Raw genomic sequence first — 19,683 nt, 5'->3', positions numbered from 1 at the left:
GAGAAAAGGTCAATAATAAATGCTTAAAGAGATCATATTTGGAAATCGAGGTTCCCCAGCAGTGTTGGGAAGTGATTGTGGAACAGTAAGAGGAAGGTGCGGACTTTGCAAGTCCTGGAATGGTGATGGATTTGGAAATCATTTGAGATGCATGCTTTCCAAACATGGAAAGCATGTTTCTCATGCAAAATTGTTGAGGAAGAAGGGGAAGGGTGCTTTCTAGGAGGACTCTAATAGCACTTCAGAAGCATCACACTTTGTGTGTCTGATGCATGTTTCCCATGTTAGGGTCACTCTTCTAGTAAGCCTGTTGGAAACCTTTGTATATCTTGAGCAAGAACAGCACAGTTTGATAATAATGGATATGTTTGAACTTTAAATATCATGGGCCGAGTGCTTTTTCTTCTATTTCTATTTTGGATGGCTCCATTCCCATATTGCAGAACAAATAAATAGATGGTTGCTATAAACGACAGGCTCGTATGGATCATTATGAAAATATGCAAGTCAACATGTATATGTATATTTTGAAGCTTTGAGTATGCCATTCTTTCAATAAAGGCCTCCATCATCACTTGGCTAACTATTAAAAAGATTTGATGTTGTTGATCATTTTGAAATTAGTTTAATAGTTTATAATAATATCATTTGATACTCAGACTTTTAGATATTTATAAGGGAGAAGAGTACTATGCATACCCGTAAATTTTGTTCTCCTGTTTTGATATATTCCTTTATGGTAGATTTTCTTTATAAGATGGCCTTCACTCTGCATCTTCCATCTTTCAGGTTGAGGCTGAGCGGGCTTATCATCAAACCATTGCTGATATTCTCAGTAATCTACAAAACCAGGTACTTCAACATAAATGTTTATGGAAAACAAAGATAATATGATAAAACAAAGAAAATAAAGACAGGAATTATGTGGAACAAGGTGCCGTGGCAATCATCCTATAAAGACAGCTTGCATGGTTATTTTCTTTAAAAAGTTTGACATGTTTTCTCTGGAATTAGATGATGGCCGAGAAGCAACCTAGCGATTCTGCATCAGAAACAGAAAGTAGTCCAGCAGATGCTTATATTTCTCCCCTTCCACCTGGTGATGCTAAGACCAATAGTTCTCATGAATCAGAAGAAACAAACTCAGCAAGTATGCAAACAGATGTTTATGTTTCACCTCCTTCAGCTGATAATGTTACACCTCCAGCTGATAATGGTACACCTCATTCAGCTGATAATGCTAAAGCCAATGGTTCTGTTGATCATGGCCCAGCTACTCAGAAAGCTTTGTATTATATAGCAGAGGTATGAATCTTTCATCAAATCTTTGATTGACGACAGCATATTGGATGCACTAATCTGTCAAAAACAAGTTGCATAAGTATTGGAAGTCTGTTTTCAATAATTTCTGGGGTCACACTTTTAATTTAGTTTTCCCTTTTTCTGTTACATTCTTTCTCGGTAAGTAAATCAGAAATGTAAATTGTTTGAAATGAGCAGTTTGGACATTCATTCTCTTTGTGGAATTGTATTTTGCTCTATATCTTGAAGGCATATTTATCGTTTAAATGTTTCTTGTAGTAACTTTACTATTTCTGTGAGAAGAAGTGTGGTTTTGTATCTACAGAATGTATGGATCTTGGAGACCTTATTTGAATTTGGGTATCTAAGATTTTGTTGTGATATTTATGCATGAAATTATCTTATCAGTCTTCCTGTCAACTGTTGAGGTACTGACAGGCCATCCTTGTTCAGCAGCTGACAATATACATGGATTGAGAGCTGCAACTTCCTTATTTTGTGATTTCTCTGCTTTATAGTTCGAGGCTTATATCATTTTTTTGGCTTTAACTCTTATCATCCGATGATTTTTAACCATCATTTTTTTTTTGAAGGTTTGAGAAAGTTGAAAATAAATTGCTGATGCTTGATTGTGAAAGAAACCCTGACTTTCTGTGACTGATATGCAAAATGTGTGCTTCAGTTTATCACTGTTGAGTATCGTGTGAGTTAGTATAAAATGAAAGTATGCTCGTGCATGTGTCTGTGTGCAAACCAGAACTTGAGGATGTCATAAGAGTATGCATCACTAGATATATTCAAACAGGTGAGCAGGGAAACATTCTATAGTACAAGAAATCCTTCCCCGCCTATTGGTCTGGGGGAAAAATGTAACTATTCAGTATATAAATCTGTCCATGTGTAAGTGAAATTTTAAACCAGAACAATGTTCAATATATCCAAGTTAGAAATTCATCTAAAACCTTTTGAGACTTTTTTAGCACTATCTGAAAAATTGAACATTTTGCTTTGGTTAGAGACCTACATTTGTTATGGGATAAAATTCTTCATTGAGGATGAATACAAGCTCCTTTTTTCTCTCTTTATATCTTTAAACCTTAAACTTTTGTTGTCACCTGATCATTCTCTGTCACTTTGTGTAGGCTACACAATCTTTTGATGCTCAAGCTGAGGATGAACTTAGTCTTTCAGTGGGAGATTATGTTGTGGTTCGCCAGGTATGTTCTTTAGTTTTTGCATGCTTGGTTCTTGCAACATGAGTTTGCAGAGTAGCCAGGCCTAATTGCTGTCTTGCAATTATGCATAAAAACCTATAAATTGACTAAAAATTAAGTTACATTGAGTCCAATGAATTATCCATAATTAAATGTTTCTTTGGTCTTGCCCAGCCAGCATAACTAATGGCCATTGGTATGTATGCATGTTCAATCCATGTATGATCATATTTCCCTTAATGGACTCCCATGGAGCACTGGGAAATACAAAAACTCATCCAAACTTAAACTAATTCTGGATTTGATTTGGCTACTTGGAGACTACAAACTGTACAAAGAATCAGCTGACTAGGCTATGCCGCTACAGACTTGCTGATGTCAAATTCAAACAAAATAGCAGTAATCTAGCTGTTTCTTCTGAACTACCCTGTTTAATAACAGAATTCTTCTGTCGTATTGGTAATTTCTGCTAATATGTTTTGACAGTCGATGCAGTGAAGCCCCTCAGCACCATTAATGACAACCTGGATGATAGATGTAAATCATGTAATTTGTAAGGTTTGCTTCAGAATAATACATGGTTGTTCTAGTGAGTGTACACTTTGTGTACCCAGTCATAGAATATTTACGTGGGTAGTAGGTTTACACGGAAGTAGCCCTACATCCGTTCCATTATAAAGTTGCAAAAATCCTGCATAAGGAGTGATATGCTATCTAGACCTGGCATGGCTTAGGACCAATGGGTCGTGAAAATGGGTTTAAATCCTGCATAAGTTGTAAATGAGCTTGTTGTGGTACCTGTTTCCCAAATCTTTCAGAGGCATTGACGTTAAGCAAGGTTGAATATCCTACCTAGTGCCTTAGCATTATGTTCCATCGAGTTAGGTTTGAATATTCTACCTAGTGCCTTGGCAGGAACAGAATGAAGAATGTTCATGGAGTTAAATAAAAATCTTTCTTTTCAGCTGCTATCATAATCATATTTGTAATTTGTGCTTCATAAATTGGTGATAATCTTTTAACTATTGTTCACAGGTTTCACCTGCTGGGTGGTCTGAGGGTGAGTGCAAGGGAAAGGCTGGTTGGTTTCCTTCAGTGTGTACAAAGGCGTGAGAAGGCTCCTGCAAGTAAGATAACTGAGGGTAGCTCTTCCTCATAAATTGAGGATCCAGCTGATTTTTTGTACATCACATGGCTCAATATAGGCAACTACAAATGCCTCATCCTCAAGTGTATTTAAGATCACGCTTCCATTCTGCCATTTATTATCTGAATGATTTGTTGGTTTAGTGACCATGTTTATATCAAGGATATGAATAAGACATGTATTTCTCCTTTGAGTTATTGCTTGGCATTTATTCATCTAACCTTTTGGATTGCTTTCTTCTTTCATATTATTTAGATTCAAGTCTAACACTGTATGAAACACTTAAAGTAGAACTAAGACACCATCTTGGAAAGATGCACTAACATGCGCTTCTGCAAATTTAGCTTAACTGCAAGGGGCGATATATTTTTCCAGAGACTGCAGTTGAGTCTAACTGGAACACCTCATGTTTGCAGTTTTGGGTTTCTCCTGTTTGGGGCGAATCTATCCAAAACTGGGCTGAGAACATTTATTTACTGCTGGACAAATTGATTCCACATTATTTGATTTATATGGAATGACGAAAAGCCTATCAACCCTATGAATAAAAGAGTGGCAGCTAGTCTACTTCCTACGTGTCCAAGCAAGCAGTAAGAACCAAACAATAGGAAATAAGAAGTGATCGAACCCATGGACATTGGTGGAGTCAGCCAAAAATATTAATCGTTAGGTTCAAGGACAAACCCTAAGGATTGTTTTTTGTCAATTATTCTTTCTTGCTTATGCACACAGAATTGTGTTGTAACATAGTTGCACGTGTAATTTCTACATTTATTGGGTGTATTTTGTAACTTTGTCAAAACCCTGTTGATATGAACAATATTTGGAAGGCTAAGAGGAAGGTGGTCATTCTGTTATCCCTTCTCAAGCAGTTACCTTATTTTCTTCTCGTCTTTTCTCTTCAAGGTCCACATGGCATCAGGACAAGTCCAACAATGCTAAGGAATGGTTCAGCATGTAACCTTAACAGATATTTCTTGCCTTCTTTTTCTTGTTTTTTTTTTCTTCCTAATCTTCTTTAAATTTCTTTCCTTATTCCTTCTTTTTTCTTCCTTTTCCCTTTATTTTCTTCTTCTTTCTCTCTCTTTTTATTCACAATCTACTCTCTTTGCCTTGTATAACTAATCTCAAATCAGATCTACCAACCTGTATTGTTGATATCAGTAGATGATTCTAGGGTTTGAACATGGCTTTTTGATCGATGTTGTTTCTTGAGTATATTGCAGCAGAAACATTAAAAAGGAAAAAAATGGTAACAAAATAAAGTCTCAGAAAAAGAGAAGTATTGGTATCAAATCTCAATTTGTTAACATCTTTCATTCCAATGGCTTCTTCAATTTCTTTATAAACAAATCCTTCTCTTCCATTATCTTATTTCAAGTCCTTGTTTGTTCCCCAATCAGTTTTAATAAAAAGCTCGACTCTTCCCAGCTTTTTTGGTTTGAAAAAAAAAAGTATTTATTTAAGGTCACAATCTCAATTTCTTGCGATCGTAGAATGCCATTGCGGTTGAAGAGAAAGTTTTATAGGACAACAATTAGGCCCGCTTTATTATATGGTACGGAATGTTGGGCGGCCAAGAGACATCATATTCAAAAAATGAATGTAGCTGAGATGCGTATGCTTCGATAGATGTGTGGAAATACAATAAAAGATAAGATTCGAAACGAGGAGATACGTAAGAAGGTAGACGTTGCATCCATTGAAAATAAGATGAGAGAAAATCGTTTACGGTGGTTTGGAGTCTGGACATATTCGGTGAAGGCCTAATGATGCTCCAGTTAGAAGGATGGACAAATGGAAAAATATATTAGTCAAAAGAGGTCGAGGTAGGCCAAAGAAGACTTGGATGGAGATGATAGGAAAGGATATGAATGCTTTGAACCTCACCGAGGACATGGCATTGGATAGAAATGATTGGAGGAGAAGGATTCATGTGGAGGACTCAGAATGATTTTCTTTTTTGGTTCATATCGCCGACCCCAATTGTTTTGGGATGAAGGCGTAGTTGTTGTTGTTGTTGTATTTAAGGTCACAATCTGATAAGCCATATTAATGTCTGAACCACATTTGTTGGAATATCTTATGGGCAGTGAACCTAAGAAGAAAAGATGAACACAGGCTGTTATCCTAAAGTATCCAAAATTTATTGTTAAAAATATCTGACTAGTAGCATATGTTTCCTCCATTTTCAACCCAAGTCCCACATCATGCATCTCAAGTCTAGTTTGTAAAGTACAAGATGATATGGTACTTTGATTAAGGATCTCCTTTTGCAGAATTCTCATTATTCCAAATTAACTAGCAGCAATAGATCATCCGGTTCTTTATGATGATCTAGTTCAGTTTGTTGCGTCTTTAATGGACTGAAGGATGAATATTTTGACTTCGTTAATGTCTAGCGATTCTCTGCCTAGATTTAATCAGTTGCAGCTCATTTTATTGAAGCTATGTTTGTATCATGTTATTAGAAACCACAATAACAAATGATTGCATGTGGGTGGGTATTGTTTCTAATTTTCCCACTTGGAGCCATGGATGTGAATTGAGGATGAGGAAATAGAGGCTGAGGTTGTATGGTGCAAGATTCAACCAGACAGAATCCCACTCTGATTGTGTGTTAGATTTAAATATGTCCAGGGTTTAGATCTGACTAGTTTGGATTTATGCCAAATGTCCATTTCGATTTAGGCTCCAAATAAATTCTTAACCAAGTATATGTGAATGGCTGATCTGGTAAGGATTTTGCTGTCGGTAAAGGTTCCAACTCAACAAAGACAAAAAGAAGAAAATGGAGATATGTTTTTCTCATTTCTTCAATTTTTTTCTTTAAAAAGTTGTGTTCCCCAATAATGATGACCTTTTCACACTAATCCAAGACTCTTCTACAGATTAGCTAGCATTTTTTTTAGAACAAAACTGCTATTACAAATTGCATGAATGATTAAGACCTAATAAATAAATATGCATGCCTCATTACAAGAAAATGGCCATCACTATTAATTGCACTTTCTTATCGATGCACCATAATCTCGATTAGCCCAAACTTAAGTACAACTTTGGCTTTGCATTATGATAATATTACTTTTACATTGATTGTGCACATACCAAAACTATCCTTAAATTCTTTATACTTGAAAATTTCACCAAAGTTTCCCTGCACATTATTATTCAAAATTTTATCCACTTAGCAAAAACTCGATGGTCAATCTTCCAGCAAAGACTGAATCTCACCGAGTGGTTGCAGATATCTCACTTATGCCCCAAACTATTCACCTTTCTCTCTCTCTCTCTCTCAAGCGTTAAATAATCAATACTAAAGCTAAAATAGTAGTATTCAACTAAAAGTAATGGAAATAAAGATGATATCATGACCTTGTTAAGCTTTGAAAAAACGTCCAACAAACCTACTCCCACTTGTAAGAGATCATCCTTTGCCAAAAATTCCTCTTTTTTGTAAATTATCTATTTTGTTCATGGTCAACCTGTCGGTAGTACTATGATGAAAAATGATTGCTGAATCTCTGGACAGCACTTTCAAATAAACCACTAATTGGTGTGCCATGTGTATAAACTGTCTCAGCTTCTTTTTTTCAAAAAGAAATAACTGTCCAGTCCTTTTAAGCTTTCTAAAATCCATTGTTTTTGCAAACTTGGCAGCACTGATTACTGGCGCCCTGCCACTGTAATGTGTATGCAGGGCCCTGTTTGTAAAGGGGTGTCGTGTTTGTTTCTGCGTGATATAAAGGATGGAATGAACAGTATTAATTTCTCATTTTTTTCATGTTTTTGTTCTTTTTTTCTAATCTAACCTTACGGATGTGTTCTACATGGTTTGCTTACTACGAATCTGACTTTTGAAACATCCAAGTATGAGATGTGAGCATGTTTTTATAAGGTTTCAAAATTCAACAATCCAAAATTTTCATAAATTTCAAGTCATAAAATTGTACTTTTTTATCAGAAAAAACATGATCCACCAGTCAATTCACAACAAATAAAACACGTTTTGTTAAATCTGATATGTAAAACATGACTTAGAACATTGACAACTGTACATATTGTATATGGACTGTTGGAGGAACCAATTCCCCTATCTATGAAGAGAATTGGTTCTTCCTACTTGGGGGTAGGAGGGAATGGATGGTTTTAATTTTCGGAAAATGAGTGTACGGTACAGGTAATTTGACCCGATTCCTTGAAAATCTTATAATTTTTTATATTCTTCTAATATCCAATATCGTTAGGATCTTTTTACCCTTTGCAACTGTGAATTGAAGCCTTTTTGCGATAAAATTGTATCGCTTGTCGGCTGGGTCCAACTCCCACTTAAATACAGAATCACAAATTTTTTTATGTGATTGTAGACCTTATGAACTCGCATAAATTTATTTGCAACCAAAATCGCAAATATTCGACTCTTTTACATATAATAAAAAATTTTGCATAAAAAATTATAAAACACCTCTTGCCAATAACATTGTTTCACATATATCTTGAAATTGCATAAATTTATGTGCAAAATACTTACACTAATTTCGCAAATAGCTTACGTTTTAGCATATATTGCACGCTCTCGCATAAAGTTATTTATAAATTTTTAGATATTACAAATATCATACTTTTTATATTTGTGAAACTATGACAAATATGCAATATTTTTTATTTTTTGCAAATTTCTCAAATCACATATAAACCCATTCTAGTCTCCAACCTACTTATTTTTGCACAATTTAGGGCTTTTTTGTCTTTTCTCCTCAACTTGCTTCACTTTCAACAACTAATTATGACAACTATTTTCAACTCATTTGCGTATATCATACTTGTTTGCATATATATTCTGAAATCTCGTGATGTATATTTGCGTAAATCCTACTGATCGGCAAAAATTGAACAGTTTTGCAAAGCGGTTTCTTCATGTATAAACAAGTCAATATAATTAACATAGAACTAAATATTGTTGGTTTGCATGAAATCAGATAACTTAAATTTTAACAATTACAAAGTTACATTCAATACATGGGCTTCATTACAAAGTTATAGTCAAAGTTTAACTTGATTCATTCAATCATTACAAAGTTATAGTCAAAGTTTAACTTAATTCAGTCAATTACAAAGTTTAACTTGGTCTATTATAAATGTGCATAATTTTCCACAAGTCAGCTAGCTGGATAGACTCTTCTAGCACTTCTCTAATTGATGTCTTTGCTTTTTCATTGTCTTTCGCACCCTTAAAAGTTCTTTCCTTTATGTGCTTATAAAACTTAATCATATGATTCCTTATATCCATAACATTTTGCTGAAAAAAAACTGTTATTAACAAACAACTAACTACTGTAAACATCTCAAACTAGTGAACAACTGACATATAAATGTATATCTACGTAAAGTTTAATTTTCAGTTTATGCCCAAGTACTACATATACTGTATGACAAATATATCACAGTCATACATGTAAAATGGGAAAATACCAAGTGAAAAACATGTACATGTACTAAATGAGTTAACAAAAAAATACAAAGTAGTTATTTATTCTCTTATTGAGGAATACCCTTCATCCTCTGCGTTGTCCAATCTTTGTAAAAGTTGAACCCAAATTGCACTAAAAAAATTGAATTTGTATTACATATGCACAAAACAGAGATAACAAACATACATAAAAAAGCGAGTACATTATTAAGTTATGCTATCGTACTATTTGTTTTAGATTTTTATCTGCTAAATATGTATTCAGCATGAAATTGCACAATCTGAAGTTCTTTTCCTTATGTTCATTTCCTAAAGAACTCGGTGCTCATTGCTTCAGTTAAAATAAATTAAGAGTTGCAACATAAATTTAGTGTAATGTCATTGTGCACATAAAAGTTTATTTATAAGTATGCAAAGTTGTATAAAAACATACATTATCAGTATCAAGAACATGATATGGTAAGTCATTTCTCTCCAAGCAATCAGTTTTCCCACCTCGTTGCCCTTTAGTTGCGACCATTTTTGTGAAGAAACATGGTTTACCAGTTAGTTTTTATTAATTGGTAGTAAAACAATATAAATATTACTTTTGTAACTCACAGAGAAATACAGGGCAAGGTAAAGGGTCTTCGGTAAGTTGTCTATTTTTCTGTCATCATTGTGAGTCACTTAGAGTCTTTCTACGAATCTTGCTAGATGCTATATAGTAAATTTAGTGTGGTAACAAAAGAACAAAAAAAAAATTGTATAAACGTCAAAAAAATAAATAAATAAACGTGCAAAACTAACACTTATGTCATTTGCCAAGAGAGTTTTTTTGTCAAGCTTATATTCTTCCAGCTCTAGGGTATTCTCTTCTATAGCTTTTTTTGTCTCATTAACATGTTCTTAACAACAAAATAAATTATATACGATTAATATCAAATATACACACATAATTAAGGACATTGCTTATACCTGATATACGATCGGTTGTTCCTTGCTCTTCGAAACTTGGACCTCTTTGAATCTCTTTCTTTTATAAAAATGTGTACGGCTATACATCTCGTTCTACCTAGATATACACATAAAGAAACAATTAATTAAAAAAGATTGAATATACAAATAAAGAAGTAATTAATTAAAAAACACTGAATATACACACAAAAAAGCAATTCATTAAACAATACTGGATATATATGCATATTGTTATTTATGGTGCCGCCTATTGTGGCTAACCTCACCACATACACTGCACTTGTATGACACAACTCTGTGTTTTGTTATCTGTCTATCAACCTTAGATCGCTCTTCTTTGCGAACCACTTTTGGTGGATAGACAACTATAAGAGCAGGAGAAGAGATTTGTGAGATATTATTCATCATAAAAAAGAATAGATATTGATTATATGCAGATCAATGTGATTCAACTTTAAACCACTTATCGTAGTAATCCTCTAGTAGGTTGTTCTCATACAAAATGCATGTGATCGCATGTTCAAAAAGAATCCCGTTAACCTGTTACTCTTCACAAGAGAACAAGCACCTCTGAAGATCAACACTATAACCGTGAGCTTGGTCGCGGGCTTCATACCATTATTAAAGGCTATGCACTGCTTGCACACATATTTGTTGTGCCTTTTTCTTCAATTTTTCTAGATTTTTTTTTTTACTTTCGTCACCACGTCTGTCATATGTTGCCCTACAATTTTTCTTTTTCTTTAACAATTTTATTAGCATGAAATGAAGTTTTTAATAAGTAGAATTAGGGGCTTGACATGTATGATGTGAATGTATGAATTGAAGTTCTCCATTATATTAGATGTTAAGCAACCATATCTTTTTGCTTGAAAGTGATAGCTCAATGTTTCAAATCTATGTCAGTGGCAATATAATTATATGTGTTTATACTTTGTACCTTAAATTTGTCAAGAAAATAATTGCATTGTTGTTTCGTGGTTGCTCGAGTTGCACTCCACCAAAGTGCACTGATTGGTGAACCAAATTTCTTTGAAAAATTCTTCATCAAATGTTTTATGCAAAATTCAACATTACATATAGGCCATGTGTGGGAGCAACATATTTTAAACTTGAATGCCTATATGAAATAATTGTCAAAACTCTTCTCTTTAAACTCATAGAAGTGTATGAATTTGTGTTTTAATACCTCTAAAAATTATGCCCATAAATCTTTGGACTCCTTATCAACAACAACAAATACTACCAGAAACTTCTCACCATAAAGATTACTATTATGGGTCGACAATAATACACTCATGTATCTTCTTTTTAGGAATGTGCTATCTACCATAAGAACTGGAGGACATTCATTTAAAAATCCATCGATGCTTGGCTACAAGGATAAGAACATATACTTAAATCAATCTTTTTGATCGGTCTTAATATACCCTAGCGATCTTCGATTAGCATTCATCAGATGATTCAAATAGGTAGGAAGCATCTTGAAAGATTGTTAGAATAAACCATATAATGCAACCTTAATGTATTTTCGTAAACACCATGCTTGTTTATAAGTAATCTCTGCATCTTTCTAGCGACTAATATCATTCATAATTTCTCTTGGAGTTATCTTTAGGTTATCGTGATGTATTTGTCAATAACACTCAAAATCCAATTGAAAGACACTTTTTCCACTACAAGATTGCCCAGTGATCCACCATATGTATGCTCAATATCATACATCTTCACTTGAAAGAAACTCATTCAGTGTACCTTTGTGCAATGGATCTTTCAAGGGCAATCAACCATCATATGAGCATTCTTCATCGTTTATATGATAGTGACTATGTTATTGAAGCTCTTTAAGAATTTTGTTTTATAGTTATTCTTAATCACATGGTCTTTCAAAAACTCACGACAGTGTTGGAGATTATTAAACCTTTTGTTTAAAGTAATTTCTCGATCATTTGAGTGTGTTGATAGCTATTGAATTTGTTTACAATCATTAAGCCTTTCATTACAGAATTGTTCATACGAATCAGATAACTCCACTTCAATGATTTTCAATTGTTCTTCATTGTACGATAATCCATTGAACAAGAACTAAGAGTTCACATTATTCAATACCATTGGTGCATTGCTTTCACCTTCTCCTATCGACATGATATACTCATCATTATTGATATTATCTGATTCTGTACTGTCAACATAATCGCTGCTATCACTAATTGATATTTCGATTACACCAATTACATCAAAATTTATTGTATCTATTGCTTTGTTTGCTTCCATGCATGTATCATTCCTCATTTCCAACATTCAAGATTAACTATCAAAATATCACATTCATCATCCCACCTACATCTCAATGATAAATTACATCAAAATTACAACTTGTACCTAGCATTATCGCATGCTTGGAAATGTTGTATGTCATTCAAATTATTGGGATGAAGATCACTGACATTTCTTTGCCTACATAGTTCTATATCCTTTGCAGTGATTTGTTGATCATATACAACATCAATATCGTTCATTGTTTGGAATAGTTAGATAATCGGCAAAGGACTCAGATCGATAGATGGTGCCTGAGATAGATGCACATTCTTCATAGGATTCTCATCATTCCATTGATCAACTACTCCTTTAATTGCTCATTCATTAACTTTGCATACTTTCAAGTAAACATCATCACTAAATAACATTGATTCTACATCATCATCATCATTAACATTTATCCATATTTCTTGGTTGTTTAAGTTTGGAGAATAACTATACCAGAGACTCAATAAGTTTGCTGTATATCCCATTTTACGAAACATCAAAATCATAAATTCCTTAAAGCTAATACTTTTTTAAACTACTATAGTTTTTCAATTAGTGTAATCAGACGTACGGTAATATACTTTAACCCTTTCAAACGCCATCATTGACTGCCTAAACCAATCGCACTAATGTAGTTTAGCCCTTTTAATGTTTGTGCATAGTGAATCATAGTCTCATTACACTAACACTAATACAAGAACAACAAATATTAACTAAAGGACAAGCAAACAATCATAAATCATATCATTTTTCCCTGAACAACGGGGGTGCAGGGAGGGGCTCGAGCCCCTCCCCTGCCGAAACAAGGAGCAGGGAGGGGCTTGGCCCCCTCCCCCTACCTTAAAAAAGAGCAAGGAGGGGCTTGGCCCCTTCTGCGTACTACGAAGGCAAGGAGCAAGGAGGGGAGCTCGACCCCCTCCCCTACCAAAAAAGAAGCAAGGAGGGGTTGGGCCCCTCCCCTGGTAAAGGTGGTGCAGGGAGAGGGTTCAACCCCTCACCTGACTGCAGGGATCACAGGGAGGGCTCGGCTCCTCCCCCGCCAGATACGGCATGTAGGGAGGTGGCAGGGGCTCAACTTCTGCCCATCCAATCTAAGAATTTATTCTAAGTCTAGATGCACAAACAATCATGTTTGTGCAATGCAAAGATGCATGCTTTTGAAAAGAAGATTTTAGAACTTTGATTTTCCAAGTGATTTTGAAATACATTTGAAGATACTTGAAGAAATGATTCAAAGAGTTGGAATTGGTTTGAAAAAGTTAACTTAAGTCTTAAAATAATCAGAGTTTGGAAAATAAATCTTGGATAAAGAGAAAAGGAGAATTGGAATTTAGAATTTTTTGAAGTAACAATGAGATTTCTAAGTTAAAAATGAACTTTGAATTTGAATTTGATTCTCAAAAATCGATTTTGAAAAAGGGATCTTTGGTTTTGAGTTTTGAATTCAGAACTCGAAATAGGAATTTTTTATTTTGGAAATTGAATTTAGACTTGGAGAAAGTGAATTTCGAAAATAAAGTTGGAATTGGAATCCAAATTTGAAAATCAATGTGAGATTTAGAAATGGAATTGAGTTTGGTATTGAAAATCAAATTGAAAAATGGGATTCGATTTGAAAATCTGAATCCAAGATGGAATCGGATTTAAAATCTGAAATCCTAGATGGAATTGGATTTGAAATCTGGAATCCTAGATGGGGTTGGATCCGAAATCTAGAATCCAAGATGGAATTGAGTTTTAAATCTGGAATCCAATATGGAATTGGATTTGATGTCTGGAGTCCTAGATGGAATGGGATTTGAAATCTGGAATCCTACATGGAATTGGTTTTAAAATCTGGAATCCTAGATGGAATTGGATTTGAAATCTGGAATCCAAGATGGAATTGGATCTTACAATCTAGAATCCAAGATGAGATTGGATTTGAAAATCTAAATCCAAGGTGGAATTGGGTTCTAAATCTAGAATTCAAGATGGAATTGGATTTTGAAAATGCGAATGGGATTTTGAAGATGGATCTAGATTTTGGAAATCCAGATTGAATTTGAAAGTGGGCTTAAATTTAGGGGAAATTAAATTTTGAGATTCAGAATCAATCTCAAAACATTGATTTTGGATAAATGAATTGAATTGAGAATCAAAACTCAATCTTTAGATAGAACTTTGGAGATTTCGAAAAATAAAGAATAAACTTGAATTTTAAAACTAGAGGATGAATCTGAGAATTCCAAAGTTTAAATTGAACTTTGAAATATGATGTGGGATATTGAAAAATCGATTCTTGAAAATGAAAATGAATTTGAATTTTCAAAGTTGAATTGAACTTTGAAATTGGATTTGAATTGGAAATTGAATTTTGAATTTTGAATTTAGAGATGAATTTTAAAATTTTAAAGTTAAATTGAATTTTGAAATTGGGGTTTGAATTTGAAATAAGACAGAATTGAGGATAAAAAAATGAATTTGAATTTACAGATAGGAATTGAAGATTGATTTGAGAGATAAAGAAGATATTTGAAGAATTATCTCAAAATCACTTGGATTTTTGAAGAAATAATTTTAAAAAAATATGATATCGTTCTATCCTAAATGATGAATGAATTAAAGAATTTTGAAAATCGGATATTAAAAAGCATATTTCACTCTTTAAGTGAATTGAAATAAGATTGAAAATATAATACATCTCTGACTATGGCATAAAATATATTATAAAATAATCTATATTTAAATTTAGATGAAGAATAAAATACATTTTTGTGTCTTTATAGAGTTTGAAATGAAATTAACTCGCAATATATCCTGACTATGGCCATTGATATATATTTTGAGTTAATTTCAAGTTAAACTCTGATAGAAGAAGAAAATATCTAGGAAAATATGATGATTTTTTAGAAGGGACTCAGTGTAGATCTGGCCATCAATGCAAATCGTCAACTTAGGATTTAATCACTTTTTATTAGAATGGTGCATGTGCCATTCGTGTTTCTATTTTATGAATTTTTGAAAAATAAAGGCAAATTGATATGAAACGAACAATTCATGATATTTACATGCTCATACATTTTAATCTAATACAGGAAATATAAAATTTTCATTAATATCTAATTATTACAATTATGAAATTAAAATTGAAGTTACAATTCCTAAACTAAGAGAAAAATGACATTTTCCACATATCTCTGACAAAAGGTGAGTTAGTGTAAATACAAAGAGAGATGGTAATATCACATGAGATCAAGGGAGGGGTAAATGATGAAATGGTTTTAAAATGCACATGAGATGCATGTGTTCAATAGTAACAAGAACATGTATGAGCAAGTTTGATATTGATGAAAATACATAACAAATGGAAATATACAAGAGATAGCAAGTAGATGTTATATACTACTGGGGATGCTTGAAATGGGTGATTTATGAATGCTTATGACAAAATGTCATGGATGCATGAGATCACAACAGTGCTTTGTACTGCTGCAAATGACAGAAGCACCGCAGTGTTTCGCACTACTGTAAGTGCAAAGGGGAGCATGGCAGTGCTTTGCACTGCCGTGAATGCAAGAGGAACATAACAGTACTTTGCACTATTGTAGGTTCAAAGAAACCACAGTCGTGCCTTGCACTGCTTGTAAGTGCAAGGAGAACACAGCAAGGTGGATGGGGAGTGAACAATGTGTTTTGTAGAAAAGCCTTAACAACACATGTTGTGTAATGATGGTGCAGCTGGAATGTTACTATGAGGAAAATACTAGTGGTTGTTGGGTGAAAGTGAAGGTCCTTATGTGCTAGGGTGAAATGTAGCAAAGTGAAGTGGCAGCGGGTGTTTATGTGCTAGGTGATGAAGGTGCAACATACATACTACGCATACTGAGAGTGGCAAGATGCAGATTTAGGTGGCGAGTGTATGTGTTGATGGAAGGTGCCATGGTGTCCGAGAGATGTCAGCATGAAATGAGGTGCAAAGGAACTGATGCACACAGGACCATGACCTTCACAAATCGTAAAATTGAATTGCTAACATATTTGAACTAATTCAGTCTTTTGTCCCTGCAATTTCAGTAATATCCGCCACAAGACTCTGAGGTTGTTGTTCAGCAAACAACCTGCTTATGGGTTCCTTCTGATGCTTGATCAATCCCTGCAACACGATCTTTTAATCACGATTTTGACCTCTCACAGGCCTGTCTCCAGACCTATGTCATTTGAAAACTCCTCATCTACATCCAGTCTGGGCATGCCACTTAAGGGAACGATTTGGATAGATTAAAACAGGTCTGGACCCATCGACTGAACTTATTCCCCTACCTTAACACCCTATGAGCAACCTCATGAATCTCAGATTCAGAAGAAAAAAAATACCAAAATAAGATGAAATTAAATATTCATGCCTCAAAACCTCAGGTAGAGAACATGAACTCCAATGACCAGAATCTTTGCAGAATAAAGAAGCTGAAGAGCTTTTAGTAAAAAAAAAATGCCAAGGTTATGACTATGAGGCAAGATTAAGCTATAAGCAATCAAATACATCTTGATAAAACATGTATAGAATGAATCATTTTCAACAGCAGGCATATGAATGAGCAATTCTACAAAACCCATAAAATCCCTAAATGTTATATCATGTGACTGCTGAAGGATGGCTTATCCCATGGTGATTTCATATCAGCAAATGGCATTGTTTCCAAAATGAAATGTTACAGAGACTGCCAAGAAACATTTCAATCTCAGATGGTCAAAACAACCGAGGTTAGCATCCAAGCTGTAAATAAAATTTAAACCTCCTGAGCTTCGTAGCAACCTCCCACTAAGGTTCGAACCTCTTGTCTGGTGGGAGATCTGATGCCAAGATGACCCAAATGATGGAATAATGCATGGTGAAGACTAAATTTCATACACCAAGGAAGGCCACTAATGAAATCAGTGAGAGGTTTGATATTATGATGCTAAAGTACAAGGGACGACCATGGCAGAAGCTGGGGATGACGATTCCTAGCCGGATTAGGCTCAAAAGAGGGGTGAAATAAAACAGATGGGTAGCTAAAATAGGAAGTAAAACAAGCTTGCAAGAAAATCGGAAAGCATGGAAGCAATACTGGATCCAAGTGCATAAAAAGAAAGGGGAAAAAAAAGGAGAAAAAAAAAAGAAACAATCACGACCACCTAAAATGGAATCTTAAATGGTCCTGGATTGAAGATTTCAGGGTAAGTATATATGATACAGATGATTCAAAACAATATAATATGCAGGTGATATTAAACAAAGCCAAAATAGTGAGGACACATTACTAATGGATCAAGACTTCAAGAACAGCAACGTATTCTTAATCAAAATACTGAAGTTAAAATAACTTGAAGAAAATGCAGGAAATATAGGCAATAATGGAACCTAATGCTTAATCAACTGTATTGAACAGGATCCCATCATCTGGACCTTCCCCAGGGTAACATCGATTGAGCAAATTGGATCGAATGTGATTCAACGCTCCTCAATTATGCCATCTTCCGTCAAGGGGCTTCCAGACCAAACAGATTTTCAGATGGGTATTGTTTGCTTCAAAACTGAAATGGCTAATGCAGGGGTTCCTGGTTGTTGGTGGCTCGAGCAGACCTTATGACAGAAACCCACCCGATCTTACAGCAAAACCACCCTGCTGCTAACTTATAACAGGTTTCATGGAATTTTAGCAGCACAAAAAGAATTCAATCATATGGGCGATCCATGACGATCTTATATGGAAATGCTGGATTTCAGAGACAACGAACGAAAGAGGAATCAAAATGATGCCAGGACCTATGTTTAATATGACCATCGTGATGCAAGAATGGGCTATTAAAGGAGAAAATCAAATAAAATGAACTAAAATGTATGGACGGGAAATCCATGATAAGTCTTCCTTTCAAAACTCAGACAAAGGTGAACTCTCCACGATAGAACAGAAAATCCACCTAAAATGGAATTATCAAAAGGATAAATGGAAATATGCAAGCTACCAAGAAACCAAGGTGAATACAGATTATTCATGGCTGGACAGGAGATCAAGGCCATTGCAACCATCACGATTTACTGGCCCTTATTCCAACAACCAGCAGATGATCAAAGCAGATAGAGGTCCGGCCATCAATGGATGATCAAAATACAGAAAAGAAAACTAGAAATCAAATGTGAAAGAGAAAGAAAGAAAAAAAAAAGAAATACAGAAAAGCAAACAAGACATGAATTAGAATCATGATCTACTTATATGATCGATATGCGTAGAAATACTGAAATCTAATAACCAACAGAAGAGGAAACACAAAAAAAAAAAATTGTCGGAATTAATTCCTTCCGTTAATGTTGTGTTGAGGTAGATTGGTTTGCTATAAGTAAACCAACACTACCACCGGTACTTCGACGGAGCAAGAACCCTTGTTCTAAGCAATATCATTAAGTAAATTAAGCAATATCATTAAGAAAATTGCCAAAAGAAAAATAACCAGAGGGAAGATGGATGGCGACTTGCCTGATTTCTTTGCAGGGGCCAGAAGGAGCTTCTCTTTTGTCTCTTTCTTAAGCTCTTCTTCCGATCGAGAAGAAGAGGAGGAGGGGAAGAGGTTTGATCGAGAGGGATGCTAGTGGATAGTTGATGGTGGAGGCGAATTCTGGGATCATGAAAATGGATGTCGAGAATGATGGATAGGCAGAAGCTCGATGGGGCTAATGCGGGGTTGATCGATTCTGACGGGTGGAGAGGTGAACAAATGATGATCCTCCCCTCCTCTCGATGCCTGCTTACATAGAAAGGAAAAGAAGGATCGAGAAGAGAGGCGACCGAAGGTTGGTTGAAGGAAGAGGCGGGAGAAACCATGATCACCCTTCTATCCCGTTGCAAATTTTGCAACAGGGGTCCTATTTTTTTAGAAATTTTCACGACTCCACTGAACTGCACCAAATACTATAAACCCAAGCAGAGCCTAAGAGGGCTATATCCCAAAGATGCCCTTTCTAAACCGCCAAACATTCTCTTGAGATCATCCCCAGACAAGTTATTCTTGCTACTGTTTTTCAGAAAAAAAAAATCTAAACTCAGGTTATTGGACCCATGATATAGCCACATTGATACCCAGATTCCCAAAACTAAGCCTGTATTTGAACGTGACAAAAACCACAATTTCTGCTGCACGGATTCAGGAAACACCTCACCTGAACCGCATTCAATTTCTCGTTAAGAATAATATATATGCAGATTGCAGATGTGACACGAGCAAGTTGGAATGTGCTTGAACATAAGCCCAAATGATCGACTTATGGC

At 34.8% G+C, this 19,683-nt stretch overlaps 1 long non-coding RNA gene across 2 annotated transcripts; it reads right to left on the bottom strand.

The window, feature by feature from the left end:
* Nucleotides 1–841: 841 nt before the first annotated feature.
* Nucleotides 842–19,138, bottom strand: LOC149845195 (uncharacterized). Of its 2 annotated transcripts, none has more exons than XR_016430177.1 (2): nt 18,895–19,138; nt 842–1,359 (listed from the first exon to the last, which is right to left on the bottom strand). It is a non-coding gene; the product is annotated as an uncharacterized LOC149845195 (long non-coding RNA). The 2 variants fall into 2 exon arrangements; XR_016430176.1 differs by lacking the exon at nt 18,895–19,138 and adding an exon at nt 10,091–10,366.
* Nucleotides 19,139–19,683: the final 545 nt, after the last annotated feature.

Source organism: Nuphar pumila, chromosome 2, assembly GCF_984573655.1.
Source record: "Nuphar pumila chromosome 2, dmNupPumi1.hap1.1, whole genome shotgun sequence".
NCBI classification, from domain to species: domain Eukaryota; kingdom Viridiplantae; phylum Streptophyta; class Magnoliopsida; order Nymphaeales; family Nymphaeaceae; genus Nuphar; species Nuphar pumila.
The sequence above is the reverse complement of the archived record's forward strand: the minus strand, read 5'-3'. Positions and strand labels throughout refer to the sequence as shown.